The following is a 20,593-nucleotide window of genomic DNA, read 5'->3' on the forward strand; positions in this document are numbered from 1 at the left end:
CAAAGGGGAAATTCCATACGATATGCTGTCTGCCCAGCAATAAAGTAAACAGAAAGGAGGAGGCAGGTGTGGGGGAGGGAGAGTGTGGGTAGGTGTGGTAGTTTAGTCTAGGCCTTCCTCGGTGACCAGTTTGTAACCAAGGAAGTGCCCAGATTTATCCGGTATTCCCTACGATTTTTACATAAGGCAGGGTATAAGAAGAAGGGAGGAAAGGCCTTCGCCCTTCTTTCCTTCTGGTGGCTTTGGAGGTGCAGGTTTCCCTGCTGTTGAGTCTGTCGTGTTGGGGAGTGAGGCCTGGTAAGGCCTTGCCGACCTTGGGAGACGGAGGTTGCCAGCGATCTTTCCAGCGCAACTTTCTGTTGTCCTAAGGAGAGTAGTAAGATATTCTTTTGCTAATTCTTTTAGTTGCTAGATCTTGGGCTATTGATCATGTATTTTATTTTATTTTGGTTTGGTTCCTTTTTTTCCTTCCCCCCCCTTCCCTTTTCCTTATGAAATTGTATATATATTTCAATTGTATATAAGTGCAATATAAGTGTAAATATATTTATATATATTGCTTTAGCTGTCTCTCTCTCGTTTCAGTTCTCTTGGTTTTTTTCTTTTCCCTTGGTTCAGGAGGCAGGGGGAGTTTTTCTGGTGAGGTTTGGAGACTTGGCAGGGAGCCAGTTTCAAACCATATCAGCAGGGCGTTCGTAGTTATGGTGCCTGGCTTCCCAAGCAACCACTATGCATGCTGAAACTGCTTCCTGGGAAGTGACCAGGCATTGCCTGCTGATGGGAAGTAGAGAATAAAATCTTTTGTTTTCCTTTCCCTTCATGTGTGCAACCTTTGTTTTTGCTTTTTTAACTACCTTATCTTGATCCCTGTTTTTTTTTCCTACTGAGTGATAGATAGACTTGGTGGGCAACTGGTGTCCAGCCAAGGCCAACCCACTACACAGAAATTTTAAACTTTTTCACTGACTGCTATCAACCCTATTTCTTTTGTCCCTTCTTAACTCAATCCATATCCCTTTGCACTTTCTAACTTACCATTGTCTAGTAGATGACATCTACATGTAGTAATGTAGAACAATGAAATAGAAATGTAGAAGGAAGGTTTGGCAGGTCTATCTCATCAGTATCAGCTACTGTTTGAGTTTTCTTCAATATCACCTCAGATATTTTTCAATCCATTTTTACTCATATAAAAGAAACTTGAAAGATTTTGAATGCAGAATCGAAATGCCTTTTTTTTTGTGTTGAACACAAGATCTGTCCAAACTACAGCTGTTTTCCCAAAAATCACGTAACAAAGAGCATACACTAGAGAGGAAAATGAGAAAAGGAAAAAAAAACACAACTAATTTAGAAGAAGTTTTCTTCATATTTTAACTTGTCTATAATATCTTCTCTTACCTTTATGAAACATTTTGAAATAAGAAATTCAACAAACTCAAAAAAGCAATAAAGCTGCAATAAGAAACGTGTATCAATTTAGCTACTTTGTTTTTATGCTATTAATCACCACAGCATCTAAAAGTAATAAAAGTAACACCTATTGAGTACAACACATTCAATTTCTCATGTCTCTAAAGACACAGACTTCTGTGAATAGATCTCTTTCAGGATTTTTGTAGGTATATGTGACAAGCCTTATTTTTAAATATCCACTCTGCAACTGATGTACTTCAATGGTTCTGTTTTAGGCTCTAGTTTAGAAACTGATGATGGATGGAATTTCTTGCAGGAGTTTGTCTTAGGTAATATTTTGCAAAAATACATAAAATTTTTGTGTCTTTCTTCTGAGGCTCCTAAGCTACTTTCCAATGTTGAATGACTCTCCGTTATAATATATTAGATAGATAGGTAGATGTAATAGCTATCACATTCTTGACCAGAGAAGATGTGATTTTCCTAGCAAAACATATTAAGTCAATGTAAAAATTGATCTTATAAAACTAGAATGGTTGCACTGTGCTCCAAAGGATGATTATTGCTCCTATAGAAGTCCTCTTATTTAGGTGGAGAGCTTCAAGGTCAGATAGTGTGTATGCAAAATACATCAAAGATCTATTTAGTTAGTGGGGCAGATAAGAAATTACGTATCAGTTTTGTGTATACAAGAGTGAAAGAATTGCACACTATGTGTACAGATGCACCGTTAAGCACATTGGTTGAAACTATAATTTTTTTGTGTTCAGACAAGGAAGAACTTTGTCTGAACTCTGTGTCCAGAGACAATTACATGAAAAGGATCGTTTCAATATGACAGTTATAGAAATTAATTCCTTGATGCTATTACTAGTTATTTGATAATGATAACTAAGTGCATACAATTTTCTCAGAGCTTTATAACTGTTTAAATTTTTACAATTATTATTTTATTATTAAGAATTTCACATTAGTAATATAAATGTACCACAAATTAAAGGCAGCAACAGCAGACTGACAGTTCCCAAAATCGGGAAGATTACCATCTACAGATTACATATCTGCAGAGATGTTGCAAGGATCAGAGCTAGGGAATTATTAAAATCTTTTATCAGTATGCAGAATTGAATCTCAAATAAGTGTTGATAAAATGCGTGGATGGCAAAAAGAATAGGTAAGAAAATTTTACTGTGTTCTGTGATTTTGTAAGCAAAGAAGTAAGACATAATATCTTGGAGAGGGATCTACCTATGGATACAAAAATAATGAAAATTATAGGAGAATTCTGGACACTAAGCAACTCGTAGCAGAAAAAAACAAACAAACATAAAAACAATGATCAGGAAGCTAAACTTTACAAATTAACATAGCCAATAGACACATTTTTTAACTGTCAGACATTTGAACAAATGATTAATCATTGCAAAAAAAGGGACCAGTTGGTGCTCTGCCTTTTCATGATGAACTGAAAACACAATTTAGAGAAACGAAATTTCAGGACTTTAGGAATCTTAGGAATGTAAAACAAACATGGAAGTATTCAGAAGCTGATCAGATAAACTAATGCTCCTTCTGGTCAAACTGCTGAAAATAAAAAAATAAAAAATATCTGTAAATTATATACTCTGTTATTTCTTTGATGTACAGTCGCACAGATTCTCATCTGAATGACAAAATGCAAATCAAGTGTTTAGGCAAAGAGTAAATTACAATGTGGTTTTATCCAGATTTAATACAACAGGCTTTTATCCAAGTTTCAAACTACTAGACATGTTACAATAGCAAACATAACATCTTTTAATCTAAATTTTACTGTCAGAAAGGGCTACAAAGCCCTTTGCACAGAACAAGGAAGATCTCCAGAGCCCAGGTGAATTTCAGTTCTTCTCCATCTTAATTTTCTATCATTTGCCTTGGGCCAAAGAAGAATATATTGTCAAAGACTTATATTTTTTTAGTTATATAAACTACCAAAATCACCAGGTTAACATAACTAAATATGCATCTCAATGTGCAAATAGTTTAAAAGTGTTGCACATAAGCATGTGACAAAAATTACTTGTATGTCTTATAGGTAAGTACAAGAGAACTAGATTGGCTTCATCTGACTGACATATTTTAAGGCAGTAATCCAAAACACTTATCTACTGTTCAGTGGCACTGGCTAGAAGACAAAAGATTGCATTGCACAGATGGGTAGAATATGAGTTCATGGGAAATCAGAGGAGGATAAAACCTCTCTCAATAATTAAGGATCGCTTCAAATCTACAGTTTCTTTTAATTCCCTTCCCAAACAAAGCTGCTTGTCACTAACACAAATCTGAGCAGAGAGAGGTGAGACAGGCTGAATGGGGACCTAACTCAGCACTTTGCTACCAGTTGCAAAATTAACTTTAGTATATCATCAGAAGCAGGAGTTACCTCTGGTTCATAGTGTGAGCTTCCAAGCTAAAGATCTAGCAGGTCCATGAGGACTAAGTGACACCATTACAGAGAGAGCAAGAGTGCTGAGTACAAACCTATACAAACCCTTCCCCAGCCCTTGGTACTCTGGCATTGCTCCCACTGTCACAGCTCATGCCAAGAAAATTTTTTAGCTAATAGTGGCCCTGGAAAGCACATATGTTAAGTGACTTCTGCACTACCAGCTCCTAAACTAGTCTGTGCAGCTGTGTTTCTCATAACCTTCACTTTTCTAGGAGAATCATATTAGGTTGGAGAGTGATTCAAGAAGGTTCCAATAACCTAATTTTTAGATTCCTATGCAGAAACTGTCACTCAGTCCAGATGTTAGAGAAATCAAACAACCAAAAAAAATTTAATTCAAAAAACTTTAATTCAAAAGAATTGATGAATAAAACACAAAAAAAATATGGCCAAGAAGGTTTAAAGGTTTCCTAGAATTGTATATAAAAAAAGAAAATAAATATATATATTTATTCCCTTATTTATGCCAAGATGAAATCCATCAAGTATTTCTTTCCAGCATTCAGCAAAGAAGTTTGAGATGCTTATTAGCCTACACAGTGAAGGTCTTTGTTATGTTGTTTCACGTCTCACATCTGCAATCGTATTTTGTAAAAGAAAATAAAGGAAGTATGCTGGATTTCATACTTCTGCTACAGCTTAAGGTCTGTTCAGGGGTCCACTACTGTTTAAACTCTCTCCTCCTTTTTTCTTGCTTTCTAGCACTGACTAATTCTTAAGGAGGCAGATTCAGTCTTCTTCCCCTGAACTTCACCTCTTTGGAGTGAAACTGCTAGTGTTATTTAAGTTCAGTTGTTTCCTCTGCTTGACTAAACTACTAATATCTTGTTAAATTACTTAGATAAAGGCAGAAGGTGCATGTTCTTCACAATGAAGACCTGAGAGGATATTGACTTGACTTCAATTTTCCATTACAAGCTAACTTTCAAGTCCCCAGTCCCTGCAGAATATTCAAGAGCCAGGAGTCAACTCTGTGCAAGGGAACTGTAGGTTTGAACAAGAAGCAGCTTAGCAAGTTTCTGGCAGTGCTTCTCATGGAACTGCCAAACTCATTTGCAAGAAAATTAAAAAGGCCAAAATACTGAGCTCACCTGGGAAGAATGTGAATGAGCGCCTTGAACTTGTGTCTGGAAGAGACTTCTTCAATACTAATGAGGATAGGCAGGGAGGAAGCAGAGACTTCTGTTTTTCCAGTAAATCTCAAGTTCATAAAGAACTGATAGGATGATAAGACCATGAAAATCATCAGCAAAATCTTGGAGTATACTGAGTAATGAAGGTATGTTCAGTGGTGATTTACAACTATTAATTGCACTGTGACATACAGTAGAGAAACTTCTAGAGTATCGTTTAAAATACTTACAGCCTGCGTTCCAAATGCTGAATTCTGATTGAAGCAGATGCTGAGTGAATACTATATGCAATATAGAGTTCATCTTGTGATCAAAGAGCTAGAGAATGGACTTGTAAAAATTGACAAAACTAAAAGAGAGAGACACCCTGTGACTTGAAAATACACTAGAAGACAGGGACTGAAAAGATGGAGAATGGGGAGTAACCTTATGCGAAGATGAAATGTACAGAGAGTCTTCTTAGAAATTCAGCAGAAAATGAAATTTGAATTAATTTTCTGTAGAAATTTAAAGAAAATATCTCAATAGTAAAGAAAAATTTAGGAGGCATGTCCCAGTTGCAGTTCTGGGAGAAAAAAAAAATCTTGCTTTGAGATGGATCTTGATACATTTATTGCTATATGATACAACTGTGTGAAAGCATCAGAGTAGATGAAGTGGTTCAGGATGTTCCTACATCTGAAAATTCTCAAGCAATAAAAAGATTCATTACTTTTAACATATATATCTTGTCTAAAAATTCAATATGAGTATCAGTCTTTAAAATGGGGAGGGGCAGTTAGTTCATAGATGTTGCCCATAGATTGCAAAGTATCCACAAAAGACAGCAGCATAACAAGGCTTTACCTTCGTTTCACATCCTCCAAGGTGTCACCTCACAGATGTAACCACTAAGTCTATAATTTAGACACCTCTTGTTCTCAAAATGGTCATAAATAGGACACCTATGTGTGGGGAATCTTGGTTAGTCCAAGACCCCTGGTATAGAACGAAAAACTGACTGGGAATGGAGGCCTTGGTCCTGACAGCATGCACCCTGAGAAGAGGAGAAAAACATCAGGAGAACAAGAACACTGTTCCTGTGAGAACAAAGATACTGTCTCATGAGAACGAGGACTTGTTTTGAACAGAGTGATTGAGAAAAATATTAACATCAAAGGAAAACAGGGACAGGTGCGCAGAAATGTTGTGAGACAGTAGAACTGAGAAAGTCCAGCTAAAATCTAACTATTAGCTGTGAGAATTGTAGTTTGTGTATTTAAGTTGACCTATCTGTGTGGTATACGTGTGCCTGAAGAGCTGTATTTAAGAGGCTGTAAACTGCAGCTCGTGGCTGCTGCTGCTTCCTATTCTTTCCAATAAACTTTCTTGCTGAATATTATATGTCGTAGTCCGTCCCAACAAGGACACCTATGCTATGGCTAGTAGCAGGACTTATAAAGGTATCTAAAATCTTCTACTAGTTTATATGCAACGAGCTTCTTAGAGCTCAGGGTCAAGGCATTAACCTACAGACCCAGACACAGGATTTTCAAGTGCTGTTTCACCTGGTCATGTAGATGTGCTCTGAAGATGCCTAAATTCCAGTACTTGCCAGACTACAGCGAAGGAAGAAGGGAATAGGATGCTGAAGGAATGGACAACATAAACATGTGTCCCTACACGAATAAAGACTATGTAGGAAATGAGACACCTGATTTTGAAAGTCAAAACTGTGATCTAAGCACCAGGTTCTCTCCTTTCCAAAATGGGAAAATTAATTACAGAATCACAGAATATGCTGAGTTGGAAGGGACCCACAAGGATCATTGAGTCCAAGTCTTGGCCCTGCACAGGACCATCCCCAAGAGTCATATCATGTGCCTGAGAGCATTAAATTCATAATGCCATGCTGGTTTAAAACATCAATTTAAGATAATATTTAATCCATTTTTCCCTATTCTAAGCCAAAAATCCATGCTTTATCAGTGGGTATTGTTTGAACTCACTCCCTCTGACTATTGGTATTCTTAGTGAAGACTAGGACAAAACCCAAACACCGAACATTGAGCTGTTCTTGGCATCACTTGTTGATACCTTTCAAACAGCTGAGAAACAAATAAAAATGTCTCTCTTCCTACAACAGGTATAGAATTATATTGCTTATTTTTAGTTTCCCCTGCAAGTTACTTCACAGCCTGTGCTTTGGCCTTTGTAATTTTGTCACTAGAAATTCACACTTCTTTTCCCTGTGTTTGAAGTCAGCTCATGAGTTAGCCAAGTTGGCCCCTTACTGTCCTTGTTTTCCTTACTCTCTGTTGGGATAGTTTGCATTGTCATCATATCATTTTCTTAAAGAAACTACCAGGTCTCTTCATTTCTTTTCCCTTAAACCTACATCCTTGGAGACTGCTTTTATCATTTCTCTGAGAGTGTACAAGGAATATGTACATTGAACATGTACATTGAAGCAACAGCTTCACAACTTAACAAGAAGCTGCTAGTAACAGATAATGTAAGAGAAGCATATTGCACATAGCAACCTGGGGATGCCTAAGGGAAGAGTAAGTGAAGAGAGAAAAAAGGGAAATCTCAGCAGGCATAAGTGCTATATATAGGTACTCCAATCCTATATATCACATGCTGTACATGTATTAAAAGATGGTGTGCCAGAATGCTCTTTCCTGCTGTGTGGCAGACATCTCACACCCAAGTTCTCACACATTCAAGGATCGTACACACTATCTTTACAATAGGTTCATGCTGTCCACACACACTGACTTTCAGCAGCAGTTGAGAGCTGACATACTCCCCTACTGAGTAGATTTAAAACGGTGTGTATAAAGAAGGCTTAAAGCCCTACAGGTTGATCTGGACAGAGAGTTGGGAATTATTTATGTGTAGAACTGTGCACTTGCAAAAAGAATATAAATTACCCAAAATATTTAAAAGTAAAACTCTACCAATTTTATTGAGCTCAGCAGAATTACAATTTGGAATGCAAAAGAAAAAGCAAAATTTTGTCCAGCACAGATAAGCTGCAAACCATATTTGAAAGAAAAAGGAGCTCAGACCTTCTCTGCACAGTAACCACTTTTGATTTGTGACAAGATTTGCCACAGAAGTATGACTGATACAAATCTTTCATGACAAAGAATGAAAACCAGAGCTTATGCCTAGTGCCTACAATGTAATGAAGACAAAGTCATTCCTCTCTCCTGCACCAGTTGCTGGACCACCTTTAGGACATTATGCATCTACTTGTGTCATCTTCAGGTCCTATGTGGAAGCTAGCCCAACCCCCTGCTGAAATGCACAAACTGAACTGTTACAGTGCTCAAGATGGTTTGGACTTTAAATGCTCATATTCCGCCCCTTCAAATCAACAAGACCATCATCTAATCACTGGAACATTTGCAACTTTTAAGCTCCATTAAAAGTTTACTGTTTTGGTGCGCCCTCCCATCCTTCATGCCTTTGTACCTGATAGTTTTTCAGGACAAGCAGGATTACCTGTTTACAGATTATCGTCTGGGTGCCCATTATCTGCTCAAATGAGCCTGTTTCCAGAGTTTGACACTGTGCTTCTTTAAAGCCAATATTAGTGGCATTACCTCTCTTCTCATTGAATGGGCCTCACCTGCTAACAACTCCTGCTTTCACAATAGATATAGGACCAATTCACCACATTAGGTAGGGGTAGTTACTTAAAAATTATTACATGAAGTCACAGGCTCAGCAGAGCACACTGGGGGATGTGTTTCTATTCTCCACACATTTTCTAGATCAGGTTTGTTTAACACAGTGCATCTGATGCTTACGCGAACAAAATGTTAATTTATACTGAGAGTAACTGTACACTTAGCTCTGTACTCCTATTACTACAATTTTATTTTCAGGCAGCTTACTAAGCTAATTGTAATTTATAGACCAAATATTTCAACTTAACAAAAATAACATTTCTTTACTTTTCTCTGATAAAATATAAAGTTAATTTAGACTTCTGAGTAACAAGATACCTCCGATATTAGCATATTCCTAGTTCATTTACTTACATGTAGTATGCTTTTTAGACCTAAATTTTCTCCCGCTTGCTTTTCTAAAAAAAATAAAAATCTCAGCATATAACTGCATTGTCTTCATGCTGCAAAATCAAAAATAATTTCTTTGCTTGAAATTTTACTGTAACTCTTTTGGGCTGGAAACTCAGAAATGACAAATTTAATTAAAGCTTTGCTTTAAAATACTTCTCAGAGCTTATTGATAGTGAGAAAGTACTTCCCCTACTGTCTGAGTGTTCTGACAGCTGTGCTTAGTGAAATCAGGTAGTTTTCTCTTAACAGTGCAAAACTAAAGATTTCCACTTTTGTTGGAGGTGTAACAACCTAGTGAAAATAACACTGAGCATCAAAACAATTTTAAGGGAACATATAACCTAATAATTTAGTGTCACAAAAAAAGATATTTCTATTGTACTTATATTATTTCACTTTCTGTGGCACATATCCATTCTTTCTACAGTTTTTAAGTTCAGCATGCTATATTTTCATACTGAGTATTTTTGATAAAGTAACTAACTGATCTGGGGGACAATGTAAAATATGCTGAACCTACTTAAGCTGAAGCAATCCCTGAAAAATGCCACATGAAAAATTCCTAATCAGTATGAATGGAGGGAATGAAAGCAGACACAAAAATAAGTAAAGAAGGTTGTGCAACAATGGTGCTGCGAAGCAGGCATTACTGAACAAAAAGTACCAGTGGAGGAATGATCTTGCCAACTTAATGAGTATTTTCATTAATAATCTTTGCCACAAAAAGTAGGACTGTGCTAATGAATATTGTCACAGAAGCAAATCTGAGAAGCATTATCAATAATAAGGATCAAGATAAACACAGATGAAGCAATGGATGACCTTAAGAATTTGAGACTACAGTTTGAATGTCATTCTGCAAGAGAAAGAAACCCAGCAACAAGGTACTAAGTCCAAGAGTTCCTACTATAAAACCAGTTGGAAATACATATAGAGAGAAGGACCAGAGGCTTTGCCACTGATGTACCTGCAAAAGGCATATCAAATTAAACATTCCAGTAGATCTAGGTAAATATTAGGGCCATTTTACAAGATCTTTGGAGGCACAGGGAATGTTGCGCTGCAATTGATGGAAGAGGACTGTTCAGGCCAAGCAGGTGAACAGAAAGTCTACTACAATGATCAGGCAAACAGATATCCCATTAATTTTGGAGCAAACTGACTGGTTTAGTAGAGCCATTTGTGTTCTCTACAAAATAACAGACTAACAACAACAGAAAAAAATACAAACTCCAGAAGAAAAGAATGTATTGCAAAGGACAATTTTGGAATAAGTCCCATTTGCTTGAATATTAAATTTTTTTAGCTTTAAGAAGAAGATTATGGAACAAGCCTCCTAAGAATTAGGGGAAGGAACATAAAATGTATCCAAAAGTGACAGGGTAAATTTACATGTGGAGTCACCTTCTGTACACCACCAACGTAGTAGAAAGCTACATCCAGTGACCACGGTCTCCGTATCAGAAGCTGGTGAGATGAAGAAGGATTCTGCTCTGCTCTTCTCACACCATATTCTTGCTCGGTTTTCTTCCTAATCACTGAGACACAGAAACAGATACAGCTTGTGAGTTCTTGAAAAAAAACTAGAAGTCACTTCTAAGAAAAAAGCACAACTCCCATCATCATAAATTGGATCCTCCAATCATCAGAGCCTCATGCTGTCATTTCAAATCAGAATCAAACCAGAATCACAGAATGGTTAGTGTATGAAGGGACCTTACAGATCATCTACTTCCACTCCTCTCTGCCGTGGGTGGGGACACCTTCCACTAGGCCTGGTTGCTCAGACGCCCATCCAACCTGGTCTTGAACACTTCCAGGAATGGGGCAACCTGTGCCATTGCCTCACCACTCTCGCAGTAAATAATTTCTTACTAATATCTAATCTAAATCTACTTACTTTCATTCCCTCTGTCTAATCACTACAGACCCTTACTAAAAGTCCTTCTCCAGATTTCTTGTAGGCCTCCTCTCTCGTAGGTGCTAGAAAGGGCTATAAGGTCTCCTCAAAGCCATTTCTTTTGCAGGTTGAACAGCACCAACTCTCTCAACCTGTCTTCACAGGAGAGGTGTTCCAGACCATTGATCTTCTTAGCCGCCTCCTCTGGACGTGCTCCAACAGGTCCACATCTTTCTTGTGTTGGGGGCCCCAGAGCTGAACGCATCACTTCAGGTGGGATCTCATAAGAGAAGAGTAAAGGGGGAGAATCCCCTCCCTTGATGTGCTGGTCACACCTCTTTTGACGTAGCCCAAGATATGGCTGGCTTTTTCAGCTGCAAGCGTACGTTGTCAAGGCACATCAAGCTTCTCATGCACTAATACCCCCAAATCCTTCTTCCCAGGACTGCTCATCCTTCCAGCCTGCCAAGGTCCTTCTGAATGGTACCACAGCACTCTGGGGTATCAACCACTCCTCCCAGCTCTGTATCATCAGCACATTTGCTGAAGAGGCATCTACCCCTTCGTACAAGTCATTGATTAATAAGTTAAACAATGCTGGATCCAGTATCAACCCTTGGGAGACACCAATACTTTCAGGCCTCCAACTAGACCCTGTGTCACTGGTCATAATCCTCCAAGCCCTGACGTTCAGCCAATTCTCAATCCACCTGACCATCCATTCATCCAGCCTGCACTTCCTGAAATTGCCTATGAGGATATCATGGCAGACTTCTCAGCATATTTCTCTTGTTATTTCCCAGGATATTTCCTTTGTTATAAACTGATTTTAGCTTTGAGTTGTTTTCTAATAATGGGGTTGGCCCAGAAATTTACTAAATTCATCATTCAATCTTATGCACAATACAATGCTAAAGAAGTTTTTGGATTCGCAGATGGCCTTGCTTCCTTTCAGCTGGTTCAGTTTTGTATATAGAGCAATAGGTACAGTATAAATTTCCTTACTTATTTTGTTAGATCTAGCAATAGACTTTGTCCATAAGCCTAGATGTATGAGAAAAATGGTCATTTTTTAAGTATTGTTGAGGGTTGTTTCAGGTTTTTTTGGGAAGGGGGGTCAATAATAATTGTAATTTTAAAAAATAAAATAGATGTATTTTACTCTTGTGATTTTTAGTTTTAGTTCTCCAGAACTAGAAGACGTGCTAAGTATGGTAAAGGCAAACATTTGAGTTATTGAACCATGACTGTATTCAATTTTATTTTGACAAATAATTCAAATGTTCAACCCAGAACTATTCCTACATATCATCATTCACAAAAAATGAGATTGCTCCATCACAAAAAGGCCACTTTTTGAATGACTGCTTCAGGCCACTTAAATTCTTCATCCAGTGAATCAGAAGGCATTTATGTCTTTGTGATATAATTTCCTCAGGACTTCGTTGACATTTACAAGTTGTGAATTTCTGTCAGAAATACCTGAGTTGCTTCATAAAAGATAGTCCAACTTATAGGTTTTAGTTTATTCTCAATGGACATGTAAGATTTCCTTTCAATTATAATCACTGTAACCTGAAGATTACAGTATAAGCTTACTCAAAAAAGTTAGAAAATTATATTCAGAAAATGAATTTCTCTTTTGAAATGAAAGGCAAAGGGGAAATTGAATAGAAAGATAAGAGAGGTTAACAACTCTTATTTGTCATCTTTGGGCCCCCTTTGAATGAATAAATTTCTGCAGAGTCATGTCCTCCCTAAAATCTGAGAATAGTATGGAAGCAAAAAATCACTAAACTTGACTTGAAAATATTGGAACAAATATCAAATCTTAACAGTGAAGGCCTCTGGAAGGAGCACAGTCCTGTTATTCTTTAGAAAGGATGAGAAGAAGTAATCTAAGAACACTTTTTCTTGTCCCTTGTGCCTTGAAGACCTTTTTTTTTTTTGCTATGAACCCCTCCACATCTGGCAAAGACCCTCTTTACAGGATGGGGTAAAGGATATTTTTCATTTTACCCCTTAGTCCTTAGAATTAATCTGCCACAGACTTCTGTTTCTGAAGGAATTTTATCTCTTCTTAGGATACAAGCAAGAAACAAATTTAATTTCCTTTCTTTGAAGAATAATAGATGTTCAAACGAGGCCCTTATATAATTAGCCAGTGTAGGAGTAATAGTCATCAAGAAATTGGAATCAGATCTCTTGTGAAGGTGTAGTAGTTGATATGACATCTGGCTAAATCGGACACTGAGTTTCCAAATATCTTCCTGATCTTAGTTTCTCTGACAATGCTTAGATTTTATTTGAATTCACATATAGCTCATTGATTCACTGTTAATGTCAGTTGTAGCTTTGCTAATCCTAGATTTCCAAATCTGCAGTTCCCTCCCTTGCGGCCACTCTTTTCTTGGTCACAGAATCTCAGGTTCACTCAGAAGCTCTTAGTCCTGAAAGTGAATATGGATATGTTCTGCATCAGAAAAGGACAGTGGCAGAAAAAGGAATGACCTTTGGCCAATACAATTCTATAATCCCATTAATAAAAACCCAGAAGACAAGTAAAAGAAGGGTGTGGCACTCTTTGCATGAATATGTTCTCAGCCATCTGAAAGAATTGTTTGCTTCCAGTTTTCATAGATGCATGCAAAGCTACTATACACAAACCTTACACCACAAAAAAGCATAGAAAAATTACGAATATTCTGATCCTTCTCCATGTGCCAGGGCACCAGTGAGAGAGCAGCTCCACCTAACATGAAAAAAAATTAATAGAAGAAATGAAGTATGCATCACTGGTTCAAAACTTATCCAAAGTTCTGCAAAACAAGAAATTTTGCCCTTACTCAGACCAACAGGAAAGACAACTTTCAAAGCCAAGTTGTGAGGCAACATATGTTAGGCAAATATTGGTGAAGTATACCTTGTTTGTACATACAGACTGGAGAATGAGATGCTGGAAAGCTGCGCCACAGAAAAGGACCTGAAGTCCTGGTAGATAGATGTCAGTTGAGTATGGGTCAGCAGTGCCTTGCCAGTCAGGAGTGCCAACCCTGTCCTGAGGGGCATCAGGTAAAGCATCACCAGCTGGTCAAGGGAGGGGATTGTCCCTCTCTGCTCTCTACTGGTGTGGCCTCACTTTGAATATTGTGGTAGTTTGGGGCACCACAGTATAAGATATTAAGTTATCACAGTGTCCAAAGGAGGGCAACAAAGATGGTCAAGGGCCTGGAAGGGAAGCCATATGAAGAGTAGCTGAGGTCACTTGGTTTGTTCAGCCTGGAGAAGAGGAGACTGAGGGGAGACCTCTTTGCAATCTACAACTTTCTCTTGAGGGGAAGAGGCAGGGCAGGCACTGATCTCAGTGTTAGCCAGTGGCAGGACCCAAGGGAATGGCCTGAAGTTGTGTCAGGCGAGGTTTAGGTTGGATTAGAAAAAGGTTCTTTACTAGTGGTTGGGCACTGGAAAAGGCTTCCCAGGGAAATGGTCACAGCACCAAGCCTGACAGTGTTCAAGAAGAATTTGGACAATTCTGTCAGGCACATGATGTGACTCTTGGGGATGGTCCTGTGCAGGGCTAAGAGTTAGACTCGATAATGCTTGTGGGACCTTTCCAACTCAGCATATTCTGTGACTATGTGATTCTGCAGATGTTTTCTGTTTAATACCATAAAGACTCTTTCTTGTGTGATGCCAGAGCGATAATAACATTTCAGTCATACTAATTTTCTTTTCCTTTTGGAGAATGCTGACTTTTCTAAAAAACAAAAACCAAAACAACCTACACAGCAGCTCTAGACCTCAGATTAAAAACTCTTTCTTATAGTACAAGATTTTAATCTCACTTAAGGGAGCTTGACAAAATAATCATAGAATCATAGAATATGCTGAGCCTGAAGGGATCCATCAGGATCATCATGTTCATCTCCTGGCCTTGCACAGGACATCACAAGAATCACACCATGTGCCTGAAACTATCATCCAAATGCTTTTTGCACTCTGGCAGGCTTGATGCTGTGACCACTTCCCTGAGAAGCCTGCTCCGGTGCTACCACTCTCTGAGTGAAAAACATTTTCCTGATATCTAACCTAAACCTCCTCTGACTCAGCTTCATGCCATTTTCTCAAGTCCTGTCACTGGTCATAAGAGTGAAGAGATTGGTACTCGCCCTCACAGGGATGTTGAAGACCACAATGAGGTCTCCCCTCAGTCTCGTCTTCAACTAGTAGAGCCTGCAATCAGTTAATTAGGATCAAAAAGGAGTGTTTTAGCCTTGATTGGTGTTTTTGATAAAGAGAGTGCTGTGTTCTCAAAGTGAACACCGCTTAACGGTCTGCATGGTCCGCATGTTTTTCCCTTGGCTGAAAACAGTCAAACATGATACAAGTGTGAATGTGTGGAATCAAAACACCAGTTTAGTAAGATCCTGGGAATTCTGGTTAACTAAAAGACAACACCAGGTGCTGTCTACAAAGGAACCCTAATAAAAGGGGAATGCTGGAAGGATCCTGAAATTGAGTTCTGTATGGTGTGCAGCTCCATTTCTTTTCAGTGCCCCTATGTGCCATACTACGGACATTGATAAAGCAGATAGAATTGTTAGAATCTTTGGTTCATATCAATTAATGAGCAGTGGAATGCTTTTCATTTCACAATAACTGGAAACAACAGGAAGCCACCAGCCAAAACAGTAGTCTGGATAAAAACAGTTAAGAGGTTGTCTCTAGTTTGACTTCCTTTCAGGTGCAAGTCCCAATGCAGACATGCCCATTGATTGAAGTGCACACATGCCCAGCTGAAGGTTTAAGCAGAGGGGGAAAAATATTTTTTTTTTTTAATGGATAGAAGAAATGAAGGAATTGACCTGTAGTCCATTCCACCAGGACTTATATATAGAGAGATTTTGGTTCTTAATATAATATACAACATTCATCTGTACAACACTGATCTGATTATCTAAATTATCTTTTTATCTAATAGGGGAAAATAAACATTTTTGTTTGCAGTGCTTCATTTCATCCTAAAGATATATAAATATATGTCCCAGGATATGAAGAAGGCTGAGGTGCTCAATGAGTTTTTTGCCTCGGTTTTCAGCAGCAAGTGCTCCAGCTACACAGCCCAAGTTGCTGAAGGCAAAGGGAGGACTTGGTAAAATGAAGCACTGGCTGCTGTTGGAGACTATGAGGTTTGAGACCATCTAAGGAATCTGAGACTGCATAAGTCCGTGGGACCTGATGAGATGTATCCACAGGTCCTGAGGAAACTGGCGGGGGAAGTGGCGAAGCCACTCTCCATTGTATTTGAGAAATTGTGACAGTCTGGCAAAAAGAGTTCCTCTTTTCCTGCTGATCGGAAAAGAGGAACATAACCTTATTTTTGAAAAGAGAAATGAAGAAGACCCAGGCAACTACAGGTCAGTTAGTCTCACTTCTGTGTCCATCAAGATCATGGAGCAGATGCTCCTGGAAACTAAGATAAGGCACAGTGAAAATGAAGAAGCAATTGGTGACAGCCAACGTGGCTTCACTAAGGGTAAATCATGCATAACAAATTTGGTGGCCTTCTACGATGGGGTTCCTGCACTGGAGGATAAGGGAAGAGCAACTCACACAACCTACCTGGACTTGTGCAAAGCATTTGACCCTGTCTCACATGACATCCTTGTCTCTAAACTGGAGAGACATGGATTTTATGGATGGACCACTTGGTGAATAAGGAATTGCCTGGATGGTTACAGTAATTTAAACAACTCAATGTTTAAATGGACATCAGTGATGAGTGGAGTTCCTCAGGGTTCAGTATTGTGACCAGCACTGTTTAACATCTTTGTTGGTGTCATGGACAGGGGCATTGAGTGCACCCTCAGCAAGTTTGGGGAGACACCACGTTGTGTGGTGCTGTGGACATGCTGGAGGGAAGGGATTCCATCCAGAGGGACCTGGACAGGTTTGAAATGTGGGCCTGTGTGAATCTCATGAAGTTCAACAAGGCCAAACGCAAGATCATGCACGTAGGTTGGGGCAAATCCAAGCAAAAATACAGGCTGGGCAGACAATGGATTAAGAGCAGCCTGGAGGAGAAGGGCTTACTGGAGTTGGTGGATGAGAAGCTCAACATGACCTGGCAATGTGCATTTGCAGGCCAGAGAACCAACTGTATCCCAGGCTGCATCAAAAGAGGCACAGCCAGCATTTTGAGGCAGGTGATTCTCCCCCTCTATTCCATTCTCATAAGACCCCACCTGGAGTGCTGCATCCAGCTCTGAAGCCTCCAACATAAGGCCATGAACCTGTTGGAGTGAGTCTAGAGGAGGGCCATGAAGATGATCAGAGGGCTGGAGCACCTATCCTATGAGAAAAGGCTGAAAGAGAGTGGCTTGGAGTTGTTTAACCTGGAGAAGAGAAGGCTCTGGGGAGAACTTCTAGCAGCCTTTTAGTACCTAAATGAAGCCTACAAGAAAGTTGGGAGGGATTTTTTACAAAGAAATATAGGTGATATGTATGTATATTTTACAAAGGCATATAGGTTCTCATGACAAGGGCAATGACTTTGAACTGAATGAGAGTCAGTTTACACTAGATATTAGGAAAAAATTATCTGATGTGAGTGTGTCGTGACAATGGACCAGGCTGCAGAGAGAAGTTGTGGATGCCTCATCCATAGAAGTGTTAAAGGCCAGATTGTATGGGGCTTTGAGCAACCTAGTCTAGTGGAATATGCCTCTGTCCACAGCAAGGGAGCTGAAACTAGCTGATCTTTAAGGACCCATCCAACCCAAACTATTCTACGATTCTATTAAATATACACAAGAAAAACAATTAATTGCCCTCCAGAAATAGTTTCTTTCTTTAAATTGCAGAGGGATCTTATGCTTACTAATTCAGGTGTTGCCTTCTAAAGATAGGCAAGATGAGTCCATTTTTTTATTCAAGCTACACTTCAACACCCATGAGACCATAGGTCATCACTTCATATAAAAAAATTTACTCTAAACCAGGAACGGGTAGTTGTTTAGAGGCTGTGAGCATGACTGGCAGCAGCCATGGTGCCACTTGAGAGACGCAGAAAGCCAGTAGGAAGTAATATCAGTAGTTCTGCACTGACAACGAAAAGAGAAAGGTCTCTGAGGCAGTTTACTGAAACGAAAACAAAACAAAACAAACAAAAAAAAAGAGATTGCAGTCTTTGGGAAAAAAAATGCTTACTGAACATACAGATTGAATAAAGGAATCTGAGCCGCCTTCTCAACTCTCCTTGCTGCACAGAGGTGTTCAGAAAAAAAAAAGGACTTTGTATGCAAATAAACAGGATGACACTAAAAATACCTGACTCATAACACTAAATTTTTCTCTCTATAAATAGCCTAGAAAAGGCCCGGGTATTAGTTAAGTCCACAGATCAAAGGGTAAGTAATGTTTCAGACACTGCCCCTGAGTGCTGAAATTTTCCAGGCTTAAGGGCTGATTCAAGTTCAATATTTCTGCAGAAAGTTCCACGATTTCCATTGTTTCCAAGGGAAAATACATTCATTGCCTTTGACCAAGTTAAAAAAACAAACAAACAAACAAACAAAAAACCAACATCCTTTTCTCTGAGCAGTCCAGAATCTCTGTTTTGGTATAGCATCTGTTGTGAATTTTGCTCAATGCTGTGCTTGTCATACATCTGAAGAAGAATCTTTGACCTAATAAAATGGGCTTGAGAATAAGGAATGGAAAAACGATAATCCATGTAAAAGGAAACTGAGAGCCAGATGGTTGAGGGAAACCTTGGATTTCTTAGGTTTCTAAATTGGTGCTCAAAAGTCTGATTTGCAGAGACACTAATACCTCACAGCTGCATTGAGAAAGGTTGGGATCTGGTTTTGACCATAGTGGATACTACAGAGAGCTAAGTACTCTACTTGGAGGGTGGGGACAGGGACAGGGGGAGGCTAAATCACACTAAATCAAACAAAAAACCCAAACAAATAAAAACCAACCAACCAGCCAAACTCCACCAAAACCAACCAACCAATTAAATATTTCTGAAGTCTGTGGATATCTCAGCAATGACTGCAGTAGCCAAGATGATGAAAGTATTAATATTCTTGTATTCACAGAAGGATTTGAGGAACTTGATTTGAAGATTTGGCTGAAGCAGGATTCCTATGGGTGAAGAGGAAAGTTCATATATATAAAACCCATAGTTCAACCCTAATTCTGTAATTTTCTAGCTTTTAAGTTCTAGGCTTCATAGCCTTGAATATATTCTTTTCTGTTGTTGGGGTTTGTCTGCAATATATATAGAAATAGACAGAATGCACATTGTTTAACTAAAAGCAGGCTTTGTTTTCCCTCCCCTTTGTCTCTGGAGGGATGTCCCTAATGCTTATATAAAGCTAATAAAAAAAGAGAAAACTTGGATCCTTTATTATTCACAGCAGAAAACACAATCATGCACAAGATATAAATTATTTACCTGATGGACCACAGTGGCCACTGAAGAACAATGTTAGCTATCTTACTAATATACTTTGAACACATACATGGGGGAAAAAAAAATAAAAAATCACACAAAATCTTAATCCAATGCATGCAATTTAACCATACTTCAAAATAAGCATATAGAAACCTTTGCTTTTCCTTAAAAAACCAAAACTAATTAGGTTTTCTTAGATACAGTACAACATTCCAAATACTCACTGACACTGAGGTTTGAAATTTACTTGAAATCTTTCCAGGATATTTTTTCCTCATTAAATACCTTCAGCACAAATATTTCTATTCTAAAGGGGTGGCTTTTTTACTTTTATCACTTCCCTGATGCATAATAAGTGCACTGTGTTATCAATTTCCACCACTTCCAATATTGTCATAGAAGAAAATGTATGATTAAATTTAACAAAGTTTTAAATCTAATTCAGATATTAACTGCTCAGTTTACTTGTGGGGGTTTTGCGATAAGGAAAACTTTCTTTCCCAAAAGGGTTGTCAGGCATTGGATCAGGCTGTTCAGGGAAGTAGTTGAGTCAACATCCATGGTGGTATTTATAAAACATGTAGTTGTTGCACTTGGGGACACGATTCAGTAGTGGACTTGGCACTTGATGATCTTTTCCAATCTTAATGATTAAAGATATTAAATAGGCCTTGGATACCACTGGCTAAAAGTGAACAATTAATCTTATTAATTATTTATGGCTTATTGGTAACATAAAGTAGGTTTTGAAAACTTAAGACTATTAAAGCAATACTTATTAATTCAATAACTATGTAATACTTAAAAAACCCTGCCCATACTTGAAGAGAAATTTCTGGTTTGTGTAAATATTTTTAAGTGTACGAACAAGAAAGCAACAAAATGAGAAGGTATAGTCAATTAGGGACTGCTAGGAAAAGTTCTGGAGTCTGGTTTTCTCTTGTCTGTTTTTACAGTGTTACTCCTGGAAGCTTAACTCAACTCTGAAATGTATTTTCAAATAAATAAAATTAATTATCAAGGGAGTAAGAAGTAAATATAGGTAACAGGGGCAATTATAACTTAGGAGAAACAACAAAAAAACCCATGAAGAAATTCACAGATAATGCCAAGACTCAG

At 38.4% G+C, this 20,593-nt stretch overlaps 1 long non-coding RNA gene across 1 annotated transcript in view; it reads left to right on the top strand.

Annotated features, from left to right (window-relative positions):
- Window positions 1-245: 245 nt before the first annotated feature.
- Window positions 246-20,593, top strand: part of LOC113944441 — a 29,006-nt gene continuing 8,658 nt past the window's right edge. Inside the window, exons 1-2 of the long non-coding RNA XR_003526685.1 lie at window positions 246-376; window positions 3,236-3,286. This is a non-coding gene — a long non-coding RNA (uncharacterized LOC113944441). The remainder of the gene's footprint in view (window positions 377-3,235; window positions 3,287-20,593) is intronic.

The sequence above is a fragment of the Corapipo altera genome, unplaced genomic scaffold (assembly GCF_003945725.1).
Source record: "Corapipo altera isolate COAL_440 unplaced genomic scaffold, ASM394572v1 0, whole genome shotgun sequence".
Lineage (NCBI taxonomy): Eukaryota > Metazoa > Chordata > Aves > Passeriformes > Pipridae > Corapipo > Corapipo altera.